At 35.9% G+C, this 25,732-nt stretch overlaps 1 protein-coding gene across 12 annotated transcripts in view; it reads right to left on the reverse strand.

Annotated features, from left to right (window-relative positions):
• ORC5 (origin recognition complex subunit 5) overlaps positions 1-25,732 on the reverse strand; it is a 76,221-nt gene that overhangs the window by 14,874 nt on the left and 35,615 nt on the right. The gene's annotated exons all lie outside the window — the stretch shown is intronic.

Here is a 25,732-nt window from a genome sequence, read left to right on the forward strand (position 1 = left end):
ACTACCTTGCTTTCTCCAAGAAAGAAAAAGATTCTCAACGTGTCTTACTGCAGTCCATTTTTGCATGATTATGATAATTAAGTGTTAAAAGAAGATAGATCCAAATTGTGTATAAAAAACCAAGACATTAAGAATTTTTAATTAAAACAACCACTCCAGGAAGATTTGACCCAAATACTTCTGAAATACAAAAATCAGGCATTTTAACCACAAGGCTAGACAAATGGTAAAATATACTATAGTCTGAAGTGGGAGTCTGCTCTGAAAATTTACAATTTAAAGAGACATTTATTTTGTATCTTGAGATTACTAAACCAAATCTTTACAGACTCTCCACTTTAGCACACTACATCCCAACTACTCACGAGAAGCATTGCAGAAGACTGCAATCAACACCATATTCGTTGTGACTACATAAAACTCTGCGCGTTTTAGTGGTTCCATAATAGGAATAAATAGTAACAAAAATAAAAATAGAAACAACTTGTATCAATCCCTAAAGTACGTAAGTACATCATACTGGTACAAAACAAAGATCCCTCCCGGCCCAATATGCTGTCTCTTGAAAGGACCGGCAAAGAATGCTTAGGAAACAGTATAATAAAATTGTAAGCAAGAGAAATTTCCCAACATACACAACTGGCTCCTGGTAATCTTCATTTCAGGGACTCCAGTAATTAGGTATAGAATTGTTCACACATATGGATCTGACCTGTTGAAATACGACATTTCATGTTGTTCTTGTATTGTCAAACTGGAGCTAAAAAGATGGTTGAATTGTGATGTTAATGTACCTCATCAACACATCAGAGGAGAAATTTATTATAAGGCTGCACATAAACACCAAGAAATTAGAAACAACAATACTGCCTAGCTCTCAGCAAGAGCTGCATATGCAGCATTGAGTCACACTAGGTTTTATGCCATCAAACAGGGGAGATAAAAAAAAATCTGATTTACTTTCATATAAGACAGTAATTAGAATTTTATTTGATAGGTGATGTTGGATCCTGGACAAGCCAACAGCTGCAAACAAAACCCTTAGACAACAGCAACTGAGAGGAACAATTATACTTCTGTCCAAAATCTTCCCTACCAAAATCAGGACATTTAAATTTGACATATTCCTGTATCTTTGTTCACAGGTACCCTTAAGCAGAACAGACAAAACACCAAGGATGAACGCAAGTTCCAGTTCCAGGTTGGCCGACTGTCACCACACAGTACAAGAAAGAGAGGACTCTGCAAAGTCACTCTTCTCAGCGGTGGGAAATGGGCAGATCTGGAATCTACCCTCCCTGAGCATGCCACAAAACGAGATACTTGCCCTCAAGGAGAATATTCTGCTCTGAATCAGTAAATCTATGGCATTTTGGTCCTGCCAGGAGCAAGAGAAACCAGGATGAAGACTGTCACTCAGAAGTCAATCAACCCCTCTAGTTGCTTGAAAACCAATGAAACAAACCCTACTCTAACAGCACAAAGCTGATGGTTGTAACCTACAGTGAGAAATTTTGTTTTTATTTAAAAAAAGAAATCTATAATTTTAGGTACGTTACAATAGATGCTATAAATTTATAACATCCATTTTTGTTAGTTTTCCTACAGAAAGTAAAGCTTTCAGTCATCCATGAATTGATAAGTCATGAAATATTAAAAATTTAGGTTCAATGACCCATTAAATACATTAGATGCAATTGCAAAAGATATCTATAAATAACTTTATACTTCTTGCATAGATGATCCTGCAAAGCGGTCATAACTACCAGTTTTCCATCTTTTATTCAGTTATACTTGGTTTTATCAGATAAAGAGCATGAAACATCATCTGTCAGCATGAAACATCATCTGTCAGTAATTAATTGGAAAGGAAAAAACCCTGTTCTTCAAACACAACACTTTTTTATGCAGTTTCCATCACCCTTTAACGCAACTGTGAAATTCTGCTAGTTACACCATGTATCACTTAGCTTTTCTAACCTGGAAAAAAACAGTTTCTGACACTCACGTGTTTGGCAACCACATGTGTTGGGAAAAAAGTTAGCAATCAAGCAAGGCAACCAATGAACTAGTGAACCAGCGTGCTGGCACACCCATCAACAACGCTGGTCAAGGAATTTAACTGCACTGTATCTGTAGACAAGTGATATGCAGGAAGGGAATGGCCAGGTTGGAAGGAGGGAAGAGAGAAATTTTGTATCAAATACTATTACACCTCAAGAAATCCACAGGGATTGCTTTGCTCTTTGGAGCAGTGACTATGTATGTCTTCCATTTAAATACCTGCAAAAGGGAAGCATTGCTTAGGAACAGTATGCAGCCAATTAGTATTTCTCCTGCCTTTATGGCATTCAAAGATAATACCATTTAGATGGACAGAAACATTCAAAGACACAACCCCTCTACAGATTCCTAAAAACTTCTTACTATATACATTGAGTTAAAATTTATGTAGTTAGTAAACATTGACTATATGGCTCCTACACAAATCATTTATGTAGCAACACAGTCTAAAACAGTAATGTGCTGCACAAGGCAATTTCCACGTAATTTGGGAATGGATTAAAAGCATAAAAGAACCTACACAAGGTGTCCTATTTTAGTTTCAGTGGAATACAATGCAATCAAGAAACATAATTTCTCAGGTTTCCATGACTAATTAACATATTTATTTTTGCAGTTGATGGTTGTGATAGCCACTATATTTTTTGAATAATCATTGTGTCAAGACTTTTCTGTAATATTCAGTAATTATAAATCTGAATTTTTTGAATGTGAAAATTAAATCACCATAAAAAGGCTTAATCCCCCCAAAAGTACTATATTGATCACCAAACTCTGAAAAATCCATACAAGAGATCAATAGAAAGGTGCAAAAAAGCAGGAAAGAATCAAGCAATCAATGAAGTCTTTTGATCTCATGGAGGAAAGATAGTCACCCTCCTACTAACAGGGCTATTTCCTACTTTAAGTGAGAAAACACAGGAGAAAAACAAAACTGAAGAAACAGAGGGGAAATAGTTATGATTTGGCAAAGACACTACTAGGGTCTGATGAAAAGCTACTTGTCATTCCAATCAACTGTGCTATATCCTGAACACTTTTCCACCTCCTTGGAGGCCTTTCACATAAGCTTCACATAAAGATAAGCAGCTCCCATGGCTACCTTCTGGAATCTCTTCAGTAAGCGGAAACAGAAGTATTGCTCAAGTATATTTTAAAATGTCCATAGCAGAATCTGTGTTGCAGTCAATAAATGTTCAAAAAATGGTATCAAAGAACCAACTGATCAGGAAGTCTTGTTATCAGTCTGCTATTCCTCAGTAGGAGAAGCTCAAGCAGCAGAAACCAAAATGTTGTCTAGGGTATGCTCTGGTTGAAAACACTTACCGTGGGGGCCTTTCCCTCTCTGCCACTGAAGACTCAGACCTGCTTTTCAAGAAGTTCTCAACACATCTTGACCAAGACAACACGTTAAAAACGGAACACAGGCAAGGTGATTACTGCCAGGAGTTAGTTACTGGATCAGGACATCCAGACTATTCCTCTGAGGTGCCTGGCAGCTTGCACTATCTTAATGGCTGTATTCAAGTTTACCACCGGAAGCAACATTCTGGAAAGCAGCAGTGCAGATCTCCAACTTAACCAGTGTTCAAAACTAAACTCCCAAAGCTATCTCTGTCCTTGCACATCTTGTCCTGCAGAAGCACGACATATCGTTAAAACTTGACTGATTTTATCTGGAAAGTGTACCGAGACTTCGTCATGTCAAGAATAATTTTAAGACCCAAACCTCAGGAACTGCATTTCTAAGACACAATTTTGCCCTAAAAAAAAAAAAAAGGAAAAAGGAAAAAGAAAGAAAAAAGAAAAAAGAACAGAACAAACGTTCATACAAAGACTTTTCTGTCTCTAAAACTGTTCTCAATTTATTTTATAACAGAGAAATTGGGCAATATGAATGCTACCATGGTAACAACTCACTTTATTGAACAAGAGAGAAAATAATTATCCCAAACCTGCATATCATGCAAGCACATGCAATAAATTTAGTGCTGCCCTTTTTCCCCTTGCTATTTTTCTTCTTGCAAAAAGAAATAGATTTTGAATTTATACCTTATAGCAAGCCAGGCATCACTTTGCTTGTCCCTCCCACTTCTTTGTATATTTTACACCTCTTGAGTGCATGATGTGAAGGACGCAGTTACTTACAAAAAGAAAAAGGGATTAATGAATCAGAAATGCTCTTCCCCCTCCTGAGTTAAGTACAGAAGACTCCTATGTAAATGCTTCACGCATTTAAAAAAAATGAAGCCCTAAGGCAAGCACAGCACATGCTTAGTATTCACTCAGTATGCTTAAACAGGAACCCTTACATTTATAGTAGACCAAAAGTTATTCATCTGAAAACATAAATTAAACGTGATTTTACTGTTCTGTCCGAATATTCTCTGTGATATTATGTTTGTGAACATATATTGTTATATTTTATATGCAAGGGAGCATAATATTTTCAGAAGAACTGCATGGATTTAGCCATACAAATCCAATTAATCTCAATAGAAGTTGTATGGCTAAATCCCTGTGCTCGGCTTTGACATTTTGGAAGCAGTGGGGGAGGTTTTTCAAGTAGTGAATATGTATTATACAAAACTCAGTTTTCTCAAAGAGAAATAAAATAGCATGTAGATACTTAGAGATATCAAACACACACATTTATGTGACTCTGTCAAGAAAAACACATTCCTAGCAAAGCAGGCAATAATTTCCACTAAACTCTATTTTACCAAAAACAACAGTATTACCCTGCAGTCTATGAGATAAAACTAATCACATGTACATATTAGTTGGATAAATTATGCTTATTTAACCTTCAGTTTTGATCTTTTTACTTCATTTGCAGTGGATCTGCCTGTCTTATATAAAATGTTAAAGAATGAATTTAATCTTGTGTTCACAGTCAGAGGATAGCCAAAACAATGCGTTTGGGATACACAAAATTCATGTTTTTAAAAAGTCACTTTAAAGAAGTGACTTGGAAGAGCTGTTTAAAAAGATGATCTCATTTGCCACAGATCTTCCTCACTTTTTTTGGTTTATTTACAATCCTAAACAGCTTAAAGAGTAGAAACAAAACTACTCTCATTCAACTTCAGCAACAAAAAATACAGCTAATTTTGGCTATTTCTTGGTAGATTTCTTCAGTCACTAGGAACAATTTATGTGTACACACATTCATGCACACATACAATACGGGCTGTGCAAAATCTTAATTCAACAAGCTGTCTTCATGGAACTGGAACTCTCCAAACCATCCAAATACAACTTATATTGATACAGAATTCTTTCTGAAATATAGGATGTAATGGTTTGTCCTTCATAAATACATATGCACACACCCACCCCCCAAATATATTTAATACCTCTCTATGAAGCTCTTACAGAAAATGAAAATATAATTCCAGCAATTGAACTGGTAAAACTTACAATTCCATATAAAAAACGCTACTCTTAGCTCCCTTCTCTCTTCCCCCACAGCTGTCAACAACCAATACCAAGATTTCACTTCATAAATATCAACTAGCTGCTTTCCATCTTAAGAAACATAAAAACAAAACCACTAGAGATGTATGTTTCCCATACAGCAGTTGAACAGTTAAATCCCAAGAGTGTTGTAACTGTAGAAGAGACATAAATAATGTCTTGTTTTACAATAATTTAGGTTTTCCATTTGACTACTTTTTATATGGACACTTTTTTTTTTTCAGTTGGAGCATAATTCACACAGGCAGTGGAGACTTTTTTTAAAAAATTTTTTTTAAAAGAAGAGAAGTGACCATTTGGGAATTAGCTGGGCATATAAAGTATTTAACAAGCAACTAAACGATAAGGACAAATTCACGCAACAAAAGCCATCACACTGCACTTTATTTTTCCTGTGTATGCATGGCTTGGCTGGTTGCTCACAGGAAGGCTTAGCTCATGTGCTAGTTGAAAAGTTTTATTTAAAGCTTGTTATATTTCAAATTAATCATGACCATTCAAGTACTGTGTCCTCAAAGAGAGAAACAATAACCACACTTGTTGCCTGAAATGGATGATAAAGCTGTTACTTCATAAAAAACTAATGCCATTAGAAGTAAAAACATTGGTATATAACTATAAAGCAACATTTTTCTGCAGTGCTATGTTCTGAAAGCCTTATAACCTGACTTAAAACAAGTTTATAAAAGCATTAGCATGTTACAAAAAATACACATCATCAATTGGGACAGCATCTGAAATAGTAGGCTCTCTGGCCAGAAGCTCTCTGCAAAGCTTTCTTTGAATTTTGCTTTATACAAAAGCTGTAAATTCTTGGGTACAGAACTTCAGTATATTAAAAATGCTTACCATGATTAAACATAGGTGATAAAATGTTTAATATTTAAACAGACTTAAATAAGAAATTGTTTTGTGAGGAAGACTTTTATCCATAAACCTTTCCCAATGCAAAAATCTCAAACACCCCTCTGCCCATGTCTCTTACAACCTCAGCTACTTCTATCCCCCTCACAACTCAGAATCACAGAGTGGTTGAGGTTGGCAGGGATCTCTCAATGTCTGCTTGGTTGAGCTCAAGCAGGGCCACCTAGACCAGGCTGCCCAGGGCCATACCCAGATGGCTTCTGAATATCTCCAAGGATGGAGACTCCACTACTGCTCTGGGGCAACCTGTTCCAGTGCTCAGTCACCCTCACAGTAAGAAAGTGTTCCCTGATGTTCAGAAGGCACCTCCTGTGTTTCAGTTTGCGGCCATTCCTCTGGTCGTGTCTCTGGGCACCAGTGGAAAGAGCCTGGCTCTGTCCTCTTTGCACCCTCCCTTCAGGTATTTATATACGTTGATAAGATCCTACTAAGGCTTCTCCTCTCCAGGTTGAACAGTCCCAGCTCTCTCAGCCTTTCCTCACAGGAGAGATGCTCCAATACCTTCGTCATCTTTGTGGCCTTTCAGTGGACTCTCTCCAGTATGTCCATGTCTCTCTTGTACTGGGGAGGCCAGATTGGACATAATATTCCAGCTGTGGTACTCACCAGTGTTGAGTAGAGCAGCAACTCCTTCCAGTTGCTCATTACATCCCTTTACACTCCACACACCTTCTGCTCCTCCTGCTCCCCTACTTCTCAGCAAAAGATGCTCCACGCCCTGTGCCTGGGTCTTGTTTAGGTCCTTGCTAATGGCCAGCACCAAGTCAAACAAAAAACCAACCTGTGCACATACTAAAGAGTCTCCTGAACAGAGGGTATGAACGTGGACATCAATTTTCATTAGATTTGTAAGACTGAATACCTTTGAAACTTGTGCCTTTCTGTCAATTTCAGTCAGAACTAGATGTGCTAAAAAAAAGGTGTGAAGGATATAAACAGTGTACATAAAAGAACTGACAGATAAGCGATTGAGTCCGTTTCCTTAGGAAACCAAGCTAGAAGATACTCAAGAAATGAAGTAGCACTCTGAAAAGCAGATACTGGGAATATAAGGTACATGCTAAAGATCACCACATTCAAACGTATTAAGTACTTGGGTGGGGCAGCCTTATCAGAGTTATCCTCAACAACTTAGGCAGTACTTCCCTGCTCCAGACAAATCAATGTTTGGATGTAGAGGAATGTACAACAATGCAGTAACTAAACACTGCCAAGTTTATCCTTTATTTCAAGTTTGGTTTGTGGTGGTTTGTTGGGGTTTTTGGGGGGGCGGGGGGAGAGTGGTTTGTTTATTTTTTTTTAAAGTATAAACCAAATCTTCTTTCTTTTAAAGAAGAAAATCTAGAAAACTGAAACAAGCATGAGATTCCCACGTAGCCTCCTCTGACCAAACCCTCCTGGTGGCCTTTAATAGTAGTAGCTTGTTGAAGAAATCAAGGATGAAATATATGCAGGATGGTCTGCTTCACAAATAAACTGTTAATTATTAATTCAGAAACGTAATTTCCATTCAGTTGACTAATGAAGTGATACATCACTGTAAGGTTTTTCAGAGGATAGTCATCATCGTTATCTAGGTTCAGGGCTTAGCTTTTAGTAACAAAATGCTTATTCTTCAAGTGACAAGACTCTCGCACTTCTGCCTGAGTGCAATCCACAAAAAAAATGAGTCTCCCTGCTTTTAGGCTGGCTCATCACCAGCCAGAGCCTGAGTTACAGTTCCCAGTGGCAGAATGCAGCCTATTCAAAACAGCATGATTAATTTAGCTAAAAAGAAAACCACAAGCAGAGAGAAATGGATTAAAAACCAACAAAACCCTACATACATATGGTCTTATCTGAGACTTGCCTTGTTAACATTCCACTTTTTTCAGCCATAGGGTGAAGCACTTGCTGGTACTGCCCGAGTGCAACTGCTGCCTCTGACACTATAACCCGAATGCTTCCCCCTCTCCAACACAACCCAAGGCTGAATTCAGGTATTGTTCCTCCCATTACAAAGCAACTGAAAGAAAGCCACTGCCAGGTTCCCAGAAAGCTGGGGAAAGGCTTAACTGCATTTAACCCTTAGGGCTCCCTGGAACCAGCCACACGACATCCTCTGGTGCTAGGGACGCACACAGCACCGGTAATTCCCATGTTCTTTGAAATTGTTAAATACTGTATTTGAGAATGCCACGGATGATACAGGCACAGAGCATTGAAATGGTGCTACAAAACAGGAGAGCTTCATTTTCTTCAGTGTGATCAGGTGTTACGATTCTCCTATAAAGACCTAATGGCAAGACTACAGATGTAATATGGTATTAACAACTATTCAATTTCTGGTTTTTTCCTCCAACAAATAAATGTATTCAACTTTCCAAATTTGTTCCGCAGGTTCTCTGTAAGAGGAGAATCCAGTAATATAATGGACTGACAGGAAGGCAGCTGTGCCCCAAAATACACTTTTTACCATTTCAATTATATGACCATTATTCACAATAAATATAAACTGCTACATTCCTTGTGCTCAGAATGGGAAGTAAAGACAGCAGTATATATGTTATGTTTATGGATGTCCAGCTTACTACAGCTGCAACTCGGTATTTAGATCTGACAAAGAAAAAGCTGAGACAATGAAAAAAAAAAAGAAGTATCTCAAGTACTGATGAAAGTGACTGACAAATCTTATTTAACCAAAAGGTTAGACATATTTGGAACAAAAACACTGGTGACTTACATTGGGTCACCCAAATATCTGACATAACCAAAGATTCCAGTGACACAAATGAAATTATCACTGAAGTCAGCTACTCAGTAAAGATGTAGTCCAGACATCAGGATTTAGCACAGCTGCATTTTTATCTGAAGCATTAAGTCTGTCACCTTAAATTCAACAAGGAATTAAAGAATTTCAGAAAAAGATGGCCTATTTCAACAGAAATCAAATGGCTTTCCAGATTGATACTCAAATGTTTGCTTGCCTTCTACAGTTTAAGACTAAGTTGTATATTTTTTTGTATATTTATTAAGTATCATCACTTAATATCACATCTTCTTTCCCTGAACTTTTACTGTAGATTCCTACAGTGATCAAAGTGTCCTGGCCTATCAATCAGTTATAAAGTTGATCAGGTCAATGCCTGTGTGCCATTTCATATAATGTACTCAACTATGATTGCACATTAAACAGCCTAAAGATAAAATAAAAACAAAAATTGAAGTATTGCAAAATAACTAAGACAAATACTTGCACATCTTTTCAGAAGCCGGAAAATGTCATTTTCCAAATGTCTCAATTTCTAAGCAGTGGGCAACCTGAAGATGCCTGTACTGTGTCAGTGACTCCAACTACAGAGTACCCCTATATTAAGGATGTGTCTTGCATGTATGCACGTGAGCACGTGTCTGGAGCATAGGGCTAGCTCCAGTATTTCTCCAGAACAGCAGTTGTTTGTTCTAATGCTACTACAAAATGAATAAACATTACAAAACAAAACCAAAAAACCGAGAAGATTAAGAATAGATGGGCAAACTTTTATGCCCCTTGTTTCCAATTCCTGCCTCTTCCTATTTAAAAAATATTAGGATTTAACATCAAAATGAGCAGCTTTTCTCTTACTACCTAAGCAAATCCAGTTAAAAGTATTATGAAGATGACAGTGATTGACAGTTACATGATGACACACTTGACACACATCACATCTGCCAATACTTATTTTTTTCCTCATTCATGCAGGTTTATTTTTTTTCCCAGAAGAATATGGTATTTATTAGTACAACATTTCCTAATTCAACATGCGGGAAAAGTTTAACTAGCTTTTTAACATTTGGTTGTAAAATAAGAGTTAATTATTTTTAAACAAATTAAACCCCTGTGTTTCTGTACTTTTATTCATATGAATATGACCATAAGCAAGCCTATCATCTGATGCAATAGATACTTTATATGGATAGCACTTTCATAGGTAATACAGATAAGAGTATTGCTCTGCTCGTGAGGTAGAGGGAGTTAAATCATGAAATATTCAGTTTTAATTAAGATTACTGTATCAAAGGCAAGGCTTAATGCAGAATTGAAGTAAGGATCAAGATTAATGCCTATTCTAAAGCAAATTTACATAAATTATGTTTCACTAGTGTACCATGAGTCTTATTTTGTCAATTTATACCATGTGAGATCATAGAAATTAGAGGTGGAAAATATCTATTAAGTCATCTTCACTCTCCTTCCTCCAATGCAGAATTCTTTCCTCCAGTTTATGTCTGAATGCTTTGTCCACTATCATTTTCAATAGCTCAAGCAGTGGGGCATTCCACTAAAACTTCAGGGGAGACTCTTACACACTTTAACATCCCCAATAGAAAGGGTTTTTTATGGTATTCAAAGCTAAGATTCCCCTCATCTTATTTCATTACTCCTACTTAGACCTCTTTGGACTCCTCTAAATGAATCCTTTCTTGGCACTTGAAGCCTCTAAATACTTTCAGACATTTTCACCATCCCCTGGTAGCTATGTAGCCAAATTAGCGTAGGGATCATCTCTCTTCATCTGAACATCACCAAGCACACAGATAGCTATAAGTAATAATTACATGTGTTCATTTCCTTTAATCTTTCCTCACAAGTCATTCCCTTCTAGCCTTTAATTTTTGCCACTCTTCATGCCTACATCTTCTTTTAAGTGTTACTACTTTCCAATCTCTGAACAGCTTTATTTCAGGTCATTTCCACTTAAGCATGCTAGCTTGAATTTACCACTTTATCCTGACTTTTCACTGATGTGTGTAGGTTTTCGTGGTTTTTTTTTCCTTTTGGTTGTAAAACATCAGGCTCAAATCTCTTGTCTGTTCATATCAAACCACCACAGAAAAAAAATAGAATTACCTGCACTAGAGACCAGCATTTTAGCTTATTAAAAATATGATAGGCATAAGTGCCTAATAAATTCAAATTGTTTGTATTACTCATTTTTACTTTTGTCTCTGTTTTTCCAGGTTTTAGGCACCATCAACTTTGGGCAGTCTGAAACACCTTTGGTTTTTGAAGTAGAGATAATTAACCTTTTTTCTTTGTATTGTCTTTTTTAGTATCTGCATAAACACTTTCAATAACAAGAACATTAAATCAAGACTTCAAGCGTTATTTTTTAACTCTTATCCTATTCATGATTCCTATCATGTTTGCTACCTTTCTTCCTGACCACTCCAACACACCAAGCTATCCCCAGTGCCTGAGCACAATGTAAAGTTACAAAAGCCTCACCTGAACCAGATCAAGACAGCTTCGCTCTCATCGGATGGCAGTCTGGCTCACTGAAGTGAATTCCAGGCCTCAACTAGAATTAAAATTTGGGCTATTTTTGGTATGGGAGATGACAATAAGATATCGGTTTGAGTAGGTGTTAATCTAATCATAGAAGTGATAAAAGGAGATTTCTTTTCTGCTAAGGAGATACTGCCATGCTACCTCTCCACCTGTGCCTCTTTATTTCTCCCAGTCATTAAGAAGTGGTCTGGTTCTGGTCACAGCTGCACAGAAAACATGCTAAATTAAGTGGTCAAATAGCACTCCACAGACTAGTACAATGAAATGCCTACCACAAGGCTAAAAACAGCAAGGTCTCAATGCTTTTTGCTTTGTCTAGAAGGGAAGTAAAAAGGCAGGCCACGCACATGTTGACCAGCAGACCAGCCTACCATACAACAGCTCCAGTCAGTCAGTCACCAGGTGTTCCCAGTTAGCCAACCTTCTCCCTTCACCAATTCTACTGGTAGCCCATTGCATTTTATGATACAAGTTGATAATTTAAACAAAAAGCTTAGCTATGTCAAAAGCTCATTTGTGACAGCTAAGTATCCAGGATGAAGGTAAATGGCAAGCCTCTGTCACTATTAACTACTAGGCAGTCAACTAAAAACAAAAGATTTTTTGGGATACAATTAAAAAGCAACACAGAGAGATTATGCCATTGATGCCCCTGCTATACCTGTTCAGTGAATCAGAACAGATTACTTCAGTCTCCCAGTCTTCTAGACTGTCTAGCATCTTTCATAAGCACTACAGTCACACAAATTATTAAAAAGCTTTTCTCTACACCATCAGTGTTATACATCCATTAGAGGCCACTCCAGGCTAGAAAATATCTGTTGCAAAAAGTCTTCCTAGGCCATATGCTAGTAATAAATAAGAAAGGCTGGAAAAGATCATTTTGTAACAACAATCTTCAGTTTTCTTCTCATGTCTATGTGGTAATGTCTTAAGTCAATCTGTTTACTCTCTGTATCAACTATAGCAAATTTTTTTTTATGTATATGATTCGTTAGTTCATCTTTTGACGTTCTCTTTCATATTTCTTGCCTAGATATCTAGAACATGGAACACCCTCTTGTTCATTTTATGTAGGTCACAGATGGTCTACAACATATCCAGCACTCTTCAATTATTAGACTAGATCAATCTGAGTCTTCATCTTCTCTACCTATGCTGTTTAATAAATACTGCAGCTACCACCCATCATATTTTTTTAAACTCACTACTAACTAGAGTCTGAATTCAGAACCTTTCAGGAAACACAGATGCTCTGTCTGTATATTCTACTCCTCATACTGGAATGTTTTAATATGTTCATAAAAGGATGATGAATTTCCCACTCTTCATTTGTATTGTATTTCAAGAAACATTTATGGAAGGTGAGCAGGCAGGAAAAATGTATGTAAAAACATGCACACTGAAAGATACCTTTCAATATTCTATGTGAATTGCTATGGCGACCCAGCATAATGTCCTGTTAGAAATGGCAACATATATAAATTTATAATCATATTCAGAAATAAGTATTAGTTAGAAAACAAGACAATAATTTGAAGATTAAAATACAGAATTTTTGGTACTGGGATTTTTTTTTTTTTTAAATAGACTTTTCTCTACATGGATAACAGCAGGGTAACGGATGTTCATCTGAATGAAGTTAAAGTTGCCCCATCACATGTTAATGAAACACACAGATCAGCATCTGCTCATCCGAACTAGAACTGTCTTCAAATATTTCAATTTTAATTTCAGCTGTTAAGCTGTGCCCCAAAATCCACTTTGAATAAGCTAAGTCATATTTTACAATTTTACCTCTAAAACACTTCCTGAAATTTAAATAACTGAGTGGCCTTTCATTTTTTAAAAATTCTTCCATGAATTCCACTTGCAGAGGTTATACCTCGCCTCCTTATATTTCAAAACAACAAAGGTAGAAGATCCTACCTTTCTTGACATATTTCGCTTTCTCCTGTGGAAAAAGATCGCTCTCAGAGCGTTTTCCACACGACACTGAGCTGTTCTGTACTTGTCGTTATTGAAATACAGTTCCAAGATGTATGGTTCACATGGCAGTTTCAAGGATGTAAAATGACCGATCATCATCACAGAATTCTGCAAAGTAAGTTTCTACCAGGAAAACCTTGTCATTCAGCACTTGTTCTCAGGAATAAGTCAAAAGCAGCCCAGCAGAAAGGGATGGGAAGGCCATCATCAGCTTGCCAGCCACGCAATGCAACCCTGGGCATGCTCTTCCCAAGTATACAATGCAGTGTAACTGGCCAACTTAATGTGCAGGAGGAATGAGTGGGAAGGTGTACAAATCAATTATTTCCCCTATTCCGCAAACGTTTTGACAAGGAATATGACCACACAAAAAGGGGTATTTGATGGTGGGTTTTTCTGTTTGTTTTACAAGCAATTCAGAATAATTACTGAGAAAATACCTTTTGGTCAATATGAAGAATCATTACTGAGAAAACACTTTTTAGTCCTTCAGGAGAGCTTTAGATAGCTACAATGTAAATATTTGCATCTGAGGCTGTCTTGTCTCCTTTTCTAGTTCATGGAGCAAAATCAGTACATCAGGACATGGCTCACTGTAACGTAATACAGATTTTAACACTTTTCATAAACAGTGGTTTTAGATGCTCATGTCCACATCAGGGTGCATGGGATGATGTTCTCTGCATGCCTATTTCTCTCTATCAACTAGAAATGCACTAAGCGACTAGCTCAGATATACTTTTACTGTGCAGACACTTACATATAGCTAGAATCAATCTAATCCAAAATAATCACATTATTTCTTCTGTCGTCTGCTCTCCTTCACCTCATGTGAGAAATTAAATTGTAAGGTAGTAAGGACAGAGACCTTGTGCAGCACCTAATGCACCTTCAGACATTCAGCACCATTTTCAGCCTTTAAAATAATAACAACAACCAATTTCATGGCAGATTCACCTGTTGATTAGCCAAATCACAGGGAGTTTTTCTAAAAACATACTGTTCTGAAGCAAGCTTTTCCAAGTTTGAGCTACTGTAGGATTTGTTTCGGCTTATGCTGTCACTCTTCATATTTTAAATAAGCAATATCTGCAATGTTTACTAAGAATATAAACTTTTCATAAGTGAGATTTATTCATACCCCGCTATCAATTTTCCACACTGTTCCCCCCAAATATTTTCCAGTTTTCATTTTCATAGATGAAGAAGATAGATTATGTCAATTCTTAACTATTCCTCATCTATCAAGAGGCAATCCTTTGTCAACAAGCTTCATATTTTGAAATCCTCGCTTCCAAATTAACTGTAATGCAGCTGCTTTTGTCTAAGATACTGTGGCAAGCTCCACTATCCCCTATCAAATGAACACAGAAAGCAGCGAAGGGTCTTTGGGGGGGGAGGGACGTCAAGTAGAAAGTCAGTAGCTAGAACTGACTGCAGCTGGCAGGGCAGAAACAGTACAAGTATTCACCAAAGCGATCCAACATATTCTTTAACGTACCATTTTGCTACCTTGTGTTCTAACATTGTACATGTACACAGTCTCGGTACTTTCCAACCTCATAAAAAACTGGAAGGGGTCCCTGGTACAGATACAACGCTACAAATTTATTTCACGTGTGATACAGCAAAATCATCTGTATTGAAGTGACAGGTGGGGTGTAAGTACCTAAAGAGAACATAACCTAGATAGGGAGATGTTAAGAGCATGTTAGGCAGGGAGAGGAGGACAGGGACCATATCAGAATTAGTCCAAGGAGCCTATCAGTAAAAAGAATATAAAATTATAGCCAACTCTTCGACCAGTGATTCTGAACCATCTTTCGTGCAATTACTGAAGTTGCAATTATATTCATTACTGTATGTGCAGGGAAGTAAAAGACATTTAATAAGTTAAGGCTTGCAAAATTAAGATCTTGACAGGATATCTGTGTCCTTACAATTCTACTGAGGTAAATACCAAGGAGCAAGTAAAGCTATTTAGTCTAAAAGACAATGGCAGCAAAAAGTAAAGCAGGTACAATTGGCCTTGAGCAGTCGTAAACCTGGAATTAGACATTAGTTCTAGCCACCAGGGAAGTGAAGAAATGGGGACATTCTATATAACTATTTGACCACAAGGGCTAGTTCTAGTTTTGAAACTGTATTTCAGTGAACGAGGTTCTATACAAATGCTCAGTAAAGGGATGGTTCATACCCCCAAACAAGTTGTGATCCAAATTGTCAGAGAAATCAGTCACGTTATTTTTAAGAAAGAGACAGATAAAATTTATGAAGAGTGTTAATGGTGTCACCTGGGGGCTCAACAGGTTCTTTCTGGTCTTATATCATATCTTCCTACTCATATCATCTTAAATCAAAAGATTTGCAAGAGAACTAATGAATTCTACCATAATTCTCCAATTTACCTTATCTTAGTAGTGTGTCCCAATTTATTTCTATGAGTAGCTGGTGATTCTGGAATAGATTATGTGCTTACACTAAACAGTTAAAGCAAAGTGATTAAAAAACTTACCATATACAGGCTGGTTTTAGATATATATGTTATCAAGAGAGGTTGTGCAGTACTTGCTTAATTAATCTTTGCTGTCTTAACAGATGAACCAGATGTACTATTATGTTCTTTGTTCTTCCCTAAAGAGGGGATGAGCCGATTATTTATCTCCAAACAATAGGAGTTCATGTACCACAGTGAAGATTTTTTTTTAATCTGGGAGGCAATCACTAACAAGCTTCAGCTGCAACTGCTTGATGTAAACACAGTGTGAATTTGTTCCTGGAGTATTAAACGATGTTCCTTCCATTAAATACATGAAACCAATTTCTAAATAAGTATGTAAAGAAAGAGATGGAAAGGACAGAGTTTGGAAGGAGAGAAACTCTGTTTCATCTTTCATGTATTCATATTTACTTCTTTTATACACTAACACATTTTCATAGATAAGTTAAAATTTGAAGCTTCAAATACTGTTTATAAATAACGCGCCAAGAGAACAGAAGTTAAACTGTTGGTTGATGCAACACATTGCCTATGTTATATAGCATGCAATCTAAGACATGTGAAGGGCACAAGGGAATATATAACATTAAGTTCACAGGGCCACAAGAATTGTTTGTGAAAGTTATTAACAGAGTATATAAAACTCTTAATCACTACCATAGCAAATTTGCATACCTACCTCAAAATCACATTCTTTATTTGATTATATTTGAAAAGTACAAATTTATTGTAAATCAATTTTAGAAAGCCTTAACATATAGCTACTTACTGGTTTACATGAGTCCACAAATTCTTAGGGAGATGCTACTGAAATAAAAAACTAAGATTAAATAGCAAGAAAGTTTTGAAATGAGGCAATTTTTCTAGATAAAAGACAGAACAAATTTAGGAATTCCCTTTATCTTCCTGATAAACTCAATCTCATCTGAAGTCCTCAGTCCCTCCCTTCTCAATAGCTTTTCCCTTGTCATAACCAAAATTTCTTTCATAAAACTGGTTTTCAATAATTCACAACAATTTGTCGTCTTAAATACATTAAGTGTTTTTAAGACATAGATTAAGTGCCAAGCTGGGCACTATTACCAGAAGCTTTTCGCAGAAATAAGGTAAGTTTAAGAAAATATTCAAATAGAATAGAATAGAATTTTATTAAGAAAGCCTCCCAAGAGATTGTAAAGCTCTATTAACAGTATACCCCCAAAAATGAAAACAAGATCAAACTAGGTCAAACAACATAACATAGCTCAAACATAATTAGTTTTTCTAAAAGATCTTTTCTGTATCAACTAGAACTAGAAGGAATCAAGCATATTAGTTTCTTCACAATTTTAATTAGAAAGTACTACTTGAACTAAGAATACTTTTATTTTTATTCACAGCCATGAAGAGACTTAAAAAAAAAAAAATAAAGTCAGCTATTTAGTTAAAAGCAAGTAATGTTTTCTCCTTTCCTTTTGCTTAACAGCAGGCTCTCTCAAGCTGCCACAGTCAGTGCTAAAGTGCTAACCTATGTCACCATGCTGTGCATCACATTAAGTTTCCATTTCAGCTCATGCATTTCTGCCAGATTAGTCCAGTGACCAATAACAGAAAATGAGAAAATAAGTTATTTATTACCTCATCACCATCTTCCCAAACCTACTGAAAATCAAGAGACTACTGATCAATAGATTACTGCGCTTTCGAATCAATAGACAGATCCAGCAAAATAAAGCGTATCTGATGCATAATACACCTATAAGAACATAGGCATTAGGATCAAATACAACAGTAATAATATAAACTTACAAAAAAAAATGCAGCTATAAATTTGCCAACCGCTAAGAAAGCTGTTCTAACAATTTAAAAAATCTTTTAGGTATGGGCAACCATGAAGCCACAGAATCAAAAGGTTACATTACAAACCCATTTGGACAATAAACCTGAAGGGGATATACAAATTATATACGAATGTTGTATATGACATTATATAAGACTAACAAATATTCTGTGCCGCCAAGATGTGTCTATGTATCTTCAACTCTCACTGAAAGAGGAGGGGAAGTTTATTTGGACCAGTAATGAGAATGAGATAACCCCAGAGTCTATGGTTTATATTCGATCATTCCTGTCATGGGGAGGCTATGAAGCAAAGGTCTTCTGACGGACTAGAGAGGTATACCATAAATCTTGATAGTTCTCATGAAGAAAAAAGAAAAGGAAAAAAGAAAAAAATAAGCTTTTAAGACCTTTTCTGTCTAGTTCCATTTTTTTTGTAAAAGTAAATGCTCCCCCCTGCAAGAAATTATAGCAGGACCATTCTGGGGACGACAGCTCCTGTGGCCAGACTGGATTAGGCTGTGTAATTTTATGTACTTGCCTCTGAAGCAAGAGGACAGTGAAATGCAAACAGTCATTTGCAGATTATATCAGTAGGGCAGAAGCAGAGGCTGATGACATCCTCTCTTGTAGTTTAAGTATAGAACTCAGGAAGTTATAAAAATAGGAAAATACATGAGAGTATGTTTGTTTATGTCCCAGAAACAAAATTCAAGAAAATCTACATACACAATCAACTCCATGAGACACTAACTTTTACAATCATCTCACTTCTGAATGTTCACTACTTAATACTCAATAATTCAACATTTTAATAACATAGAAAATAATTATTCAAATATATCGACATTTTTGTATACAACTATTTGAATCTCTACCTAATTTTGAGGTACTGCTGCTCAGTACTGCCTAATGGGTGTATAAAGCAAAGAAAGACACTGGCCACATTCAGATGCATGATATACTGTAATTATGTCTTGAATCAGCTTGCAATATTATCTGTGAGATTAAAAACCTTTTTTTTTTTTAAGCATTCAACAAGAAAACAAGAAATCTCACCACAATATAAACTTCAATCGTAAAGTTCTGAATGCTAAGCTCATGTGAGAATAGGACAGAAATATATTCTACCAAGAAGTCATCCCACAACATAGCTAACGTTTGCTACAAACTTCTCAATTATTTCAGGTAAAATTTTAGCACTGACTCTACCTGGTTATCCAGAAAAAAGACAAGCACAACACTTTGGAACTTTCACAGTAAAGGGGAAACAAAGAAAAGTGGTTTCAGAGAAGAAAAAGCAGAATCAGCAGGAACTTTTATTTTTCCAGCATTTTGCTTCTTTTCAAAAAGACTAATGACCAAAACAAACAAAAAAATCTACTTAGGGACATATAACCAGTACAAGAGCAGGTTCTGTATTTTTCACACACTCTAAAATAAAAACGGCTCCCACTCATGTTCCTTCTGCTTCATAATAAGGCCTCTTAGGGAATAACATAGCACAACACACATTTTTAAGCAGGGCTTTTTCTCTGAAAACTCACCTATGTGCTCACTTTTCAATGGAGGGTATTCTATTAGTGTTAAACACTCTAGTCAGGCCAGATGTAAAATGTTCCTATGAGCAGTCCCCGCAACAGCAAGGAAAGCTGGAACACAATACAGGAACAGCTGATCTAGCAAAAATGAATAATTCTCATTCTGCCAAAATTTGTCAAGTATAGAATGGAAAACTTAGTATTTTCAAACATTAACACAATCTGAGCTTGTAGAAGCAATTACAGTGTTTTCCATTTGAAAAAACTGTTAAGTTGACAGTATTCTTCTTTATCAACTTGCTACATCAAGGGGATCTAACATAATGCACTAACAGAGTAAGTACTACAGTTGTGATGGGGATATCTGGTGTCCAGAAAGGCCATGCCATAATAAAAGCAAACCTGTCATCAAACAAGTAGATAACAAAACCAGACATCTTTCCAATCTTGCAATCAGAATTTTACCATACTTGGCAATTTACAAAAAAAGGGCAGTTTAAATATCAAATTCTCATCTGAAAAAGCAAAATATAAAGCATGCTTCTAATACAACAGGGACAAAGAATTCTTGCAGGTAAATTGCCGCATACTGTTCTAGTTTACATATATAATACTAGCTATTCCTTAATCTATCCATGTAACGCAGACAAGAAAGCAAGACAAAAAGAAAACAAACCTCTCAGATTTTTACGCTCCAGAAAAGGGCACTCCCCCCCACACCCCCTCCTTTAATTAAAGGAAATTACATTCCTCTGGCTCCCTCCAGCTGGAAGCATGTTATGTACATCAGTGTTTTTGTGTATTTCTAATAGACCCATATCATATTGGCACTTAACACGCTACTCTAAATCATATCTGCAGACTTATTCTAACTTCAGATAAAAAGCTCTTGCTCTGTGGCCAACAATTTGCAATGCTGTTTATCATTTTGCCAGATTGGGAAATTTTAAGTTTGTTAACCTTCATTCCAAATTCTTACACGTTTATAACTACACTAGTTTTAGGAATTTGTGGTACTCTTTGGGAAATACAGACGCTTTTCTTAGATCCAGTATCAAACAGATAAGAAATGTCTAATAAATGAAATGTAGACTATGATGTGTAAGATACATGATGTGTCACCATACACCCACAGAGATAAACAGCCTTTGTCGAAATCTGTTTCCAAATGCACTATAATCAGAAATGAATTCTAACTATATACAGCTACCTGAAAATATTCATTGAATATAATGAGTAACAGTAAAACCAAACCTGATTCTGAATGTAAGTAGAGACCAAACTTTTTTAAGATGACCTAACAGCCTAACTTTAACGCATTAGAGTAAAAATGCAAACAGAACTGAAGTTACTGATCAGTTACCTATTCAGTAATTTTCAGCTTTTAGTATATTGAAAAGTTAATCACACCTCTCTGTACAGATGTCTTTCCAAACATTCAGGGATGTATTAACAGGAATAAAATATGCAAAGTATGCAAGACAAAGGGTTTAATTCCATTTTACCTAATACAGATAACATCATAGCTCAAAACTACAAGTACATCTAGTCAATCCTCTTTATGAAAAGCATATTTCACAAGAAAGCAGAAGCAAGATAAAATGTATAGAAAATGAAAAATGGTTAGGAGAACTGAATTGATTTGAAGAAGTAATTGAAAAATCATTTTGGTAGAGGAAAAAAGTATTGGTTAATTTTGGCTTGTAAACCACAATGTAAACCATAACTATAACAACAAAAATATCTACTTGCTTACTGGTTGTGATATGAAATTAACAGCCCTTGTCCCCTTCAATGTAAAATGAGTTGATTTAATTTAAATTGGTGTTGATAATTCTTGCACAATGTTTCGTGCATAAATTCACTCATGTGTCCAATACTAAGGCGCATTTTTATAAAGAGAATAATGTTATATTTCTGTCTAAATGTGGGAAACCTAAAATGGATACTACTCTTCTACAAACCAGAACTGCGTGGACTCTCAGAACCTTTGCAAAATGCACTTGCAGTAGGCATTATAAAGTTTCTTTGTATCCCTCTGTTCTGTAATAATTGCACTTGGACACAATGCAAATTTCATATTCTGCATAGTGGGTCCATGTGGACACACGAATCATACGCCTGGTTGTTCCTTAAGCCTGAAAAAGCATCAACTGCTGTACCTACGTAAGGAAACCCCATGACTTATCTGTTGTTGTAGGATGCAGACTGCGCACCCCACAGTTGCACTGGTTTTAGCACCGTGTCAAAGCACATTTGCATTTTTTCACCATTAAAAACCATGGTTTATCTTTTAAAATACTTCAGCCACACGCTCGACCTAGCCATACATCCAACCAGAACATCAACTGCGCAAGTTCTGTCCCAGGCCCAGAACGTAACTGCCCAGTGGTGGTGGCAATATCATCTTCAATCTTAAATTATTAGACAAAAGTGCACCTGAAGAAAAACATTTAAAGATCTTGTCCTCTGAAATAGTTGCAGAAATCAACAGTGCTTTAACCACCATTATCTGTCAGTTTAAAAACCAAGCAAGTAAATTCAAACAAACAAATTCAGTGACACGTTACAGTGACACACAATGTGTTAAAAACCAGTATCATGACAAATTAGAACTACTAAGAAATACAGTGAATATTCTGGAGGAAAAGGAGCACTGAAAAATTCTCAAGTGAATATAGACCTATATTCACATATGTACTGACATCAATAATCTTAAAAAAAAAAATTACTTTAACTTACTCTCAAACAATCCTCACTGTGTGAAAATTTTGTTTAAAAAGAGCACAAAATCAAGAGAAATTTCAACTTTTAAGGAGGTAACTGAAACAATTTTCATTTGCAGAAGTGGAAGTTTGCATGTTTGTTTTTTTCCCCTGGTGCTACTCCTCTGTACTAGTTACTGAGGAAAAACAAAATTAATGTGCCCAATTGTCCCTCATGTAACCCAATTACAGCAAGAAGTTACAGCAGGAAAAAGTCTCGTATCAATTGCAAAGATCACGCTTCTGAAAGGAACACATTAACTTTTTGTTTTTAAAAAGTGTGAGACCATTTTAAGGACTAATTAACATTAAAAGGGAAAAGTTAGATTAAGATTCAAATTTTAAGTTGAAATTCTATTTAGTAAAAATGAAACGTTTTCAATAAACCCTAGCATTAAACAGAAAATTGAAATTTTGCTGCTTATTATCATAAAAGTTTCATTTTTGAAAAGCTAATAACCAGAATTTTCATGTGAAAAGAAATTATGCACAAAAACAAGAAGCAATAAGAAATATCACAAAATCAGCAACATGACAGATCTTAAAGCAGCTGCTAGTCCTTCGTGAATCTTGACTGAGATTGTTGATCAACTTTAAAGCCAAGGCATGCTATTTTCTGACAGTACATGGTGAGAATTAATAAGTATTTGGTTCGTGTACAGCCTTTCAGTTTACAAATTAAAGAGCACATAAAATTAATGTTGAATCAGTTAAGAAGCCAAATATTTGATTTAAAACATTTTAAACTTCTGCACGATTCAAGAATTATTTCCATGCTGTTAACACAAACAAGAAAATAAAAGCTTGTGGTATCTAACAGTAAAATGGATTAATCCTGCTAAGGATAACCCAGCTCCTAAATATTTACTTTATTTGAAAAATATATTTACAGAATAACTAATGGCAAAAATCAGTGGAATAGAAATTGTTTTAAACTATCCAAGGAAAAAAAAAGCAATTAAATATTATGCCCAGATTAAACTACTTCCAAGATCTATTTTAAATTCTGTTGTATTTTATGTTACTTTACATTAGACATGTTAAGAATTTTTAATTAAAATTTAATGCAAAAATTGTTTTCATAATTAAAAATATTTTAAATAATTTATACAATTTTATTTTGGATAAACAGATTTAATTTCAACTTCTTTGCCCTAACCCAGTTAAGGTTCAATACAACCTTTTTATATCTTTACAGCTTAATCTGCATATATTCAGAAAAATAAAGAATTACAGCTATTCTTTGATAACACTGCCATCTAGTGTACACTCTAAATTAGGATGAAGGATTTATTTGAATTTTTTCATTCTGCAATTTAGTCTAAGGGGGAATTACACTCCACATACAAACTATGTCTTCAGTACTACTTAACTGTGCATTGGAATAATGACATCTGTTCTCTCATCTGGAATGCATGTTAAATATGCAGACATATTAATTTTGAAAATACACTGTAAAACTCTTATATAATACATTGACATCTTAAGTATACCAAGATGTTTTTGATAGCCAAAAATAAGACAATATACAGCTAACATCCTGCACACAAATTTTACTACATAGTGCTCCCAGTATTGTCGTCATCATTCCCTTTTACATTACTTGAATAAATTAAACTGAAATTTGCTCCTTAAGACTGGCAAAGTTCAAGCAAAGCTCTAAATTTCATAGTTGCAGTTGGACAGTCGATTGTTTTGCATCTTGCCATTTCTTTCATCTTATGCCTTAAAGGTTGCACTCTTTCCATCTTAAAAATGACATTTTGTTGAAAGATAACAGTGACAGTGTCTTCAAACGCTTGAACAAAGGCAGGCAGAAGGAGAGAAGGAGAGAAGGAGAGAAGGAGAGAAGGAGAGAAGGAGAGAAGGAGAGAAGGAGAGAAGGAGAGAAGGAGAGAAGGAGAGAAGGAGAGAGAGAAAGGTTTAAAACAAGAAGTACCTACGTGGTGGATCATCAGTAGATTTAGAGCACAAGCGAAACCAATCTGAACATTACTTGGATTGTATCTTATTTCCTTCTGAGTTTCTATAATAGTCTCATAAGAGTCCATTTCTTACTGAACTAAATCTAGGTAAATCATTGTTGAGAAACTAGCATCATTAAACAAGACAACTGCATTTTGCCTCAGTATTCTGAGCTTCAGCTTCAACACTTGGTGTCTTAAATCAAAAAATGCACTATGTAGAGCAAAACACAAAACCAGTGTCCTGTAAGGGAAGGGGTGTGACCAATACCTTGACCGACTGACTTGATCGACACACCTCACAGTACCATGAATTAAAGAATCAACACAGTATTCATAAAAAAGCAATTATCTCAGGCTACACCTCACACTAGCTAGGAAAAAAAAAAAAAAAAAAAAAGAAGTGAATAGATAAAGCTGGCCAAATTAATGTATTTTTACGAACACTACGGTCCCTGCATTCTTTGTACTCCAAAGTTGCTGTGAGTAGCTACAAGGCTGCAGCCATCATCCAAAGTCTGGTTAGAAACTGCCTGCTTCAACAACCTTTGGTGTCCCTTCATATGGCATTTGCCCATAGGAAAGTTCACGTAGCTTTGAAATACTCACAGAGTTAGAGTTCCTTCTGAAAGTACAGTGAATTCCCGAGGTGCCATGAGATGACAGAAGAAAGACAAGAAACAAGCAAGTACAGGATGCATAAACATGTCTAAACTTGATTTTTTCAGCCCCTTCCTGAACACCTCTGAAAGCTAATCCATTGACATCTCAAGGGGTGCAGACTGTAAGCTGAAAAATCACTCATGTAATTACAAAAAAAGGAAATGCTTGTATTAACAGATTTTTGAGGTGGTTGTCTAATAATTTCTCATGCCTCAGAGCATATAATAACCTTTAACTAAAGGAGCTTGAGAGAAAATATTATGTGAAGGTGCAAGCTGCCTACTGCATCTGTAAAGCGCCTGGGTCCCCACCACTATTAACAAAGATATTCACATAACACTGATTAAATAAAGTACTACAATTCTCTAGCTTCCCTATTGCCTGATTTTACAATATATATATTTACGGTTGGTTATTCTACAAAGTTGGGAGATTAATTTTGCCAAACGTTTGTGTGAACACTCAACAGCAATGATTAAAGCAGTAGTAAAATTGTCTAGGTGTCTTGAGCATATGTTTCCTAGAACTTTACATGAACATAGACATCACATTTAAATAATCCTTGGTTAAATTTGAAACCTAACAAGGAAAGGTAGAAAAAAATATTTCTATAAGTAAAAGTTAAGCACAACAGAAAGCAGGAAAGAAATTGAGATCTTCTAAGGTGGACATGAAAGATTTAAGAATCAAGCTGACAACAGAAAACTATCTTT

Source organism: Ciconia boyciana, chromosome 1 (genome assembly GCF_034638445.1).
Source record: "Ciconia boyciana chromosome 1, ASM3463844v1, whole genome shotgun sequence".
NCBI lineage: Eukaryota > Metazoa > Chordata > Aves > Ciconiiformes > Ciconiidae > Ciconia > Ciconia boyciana.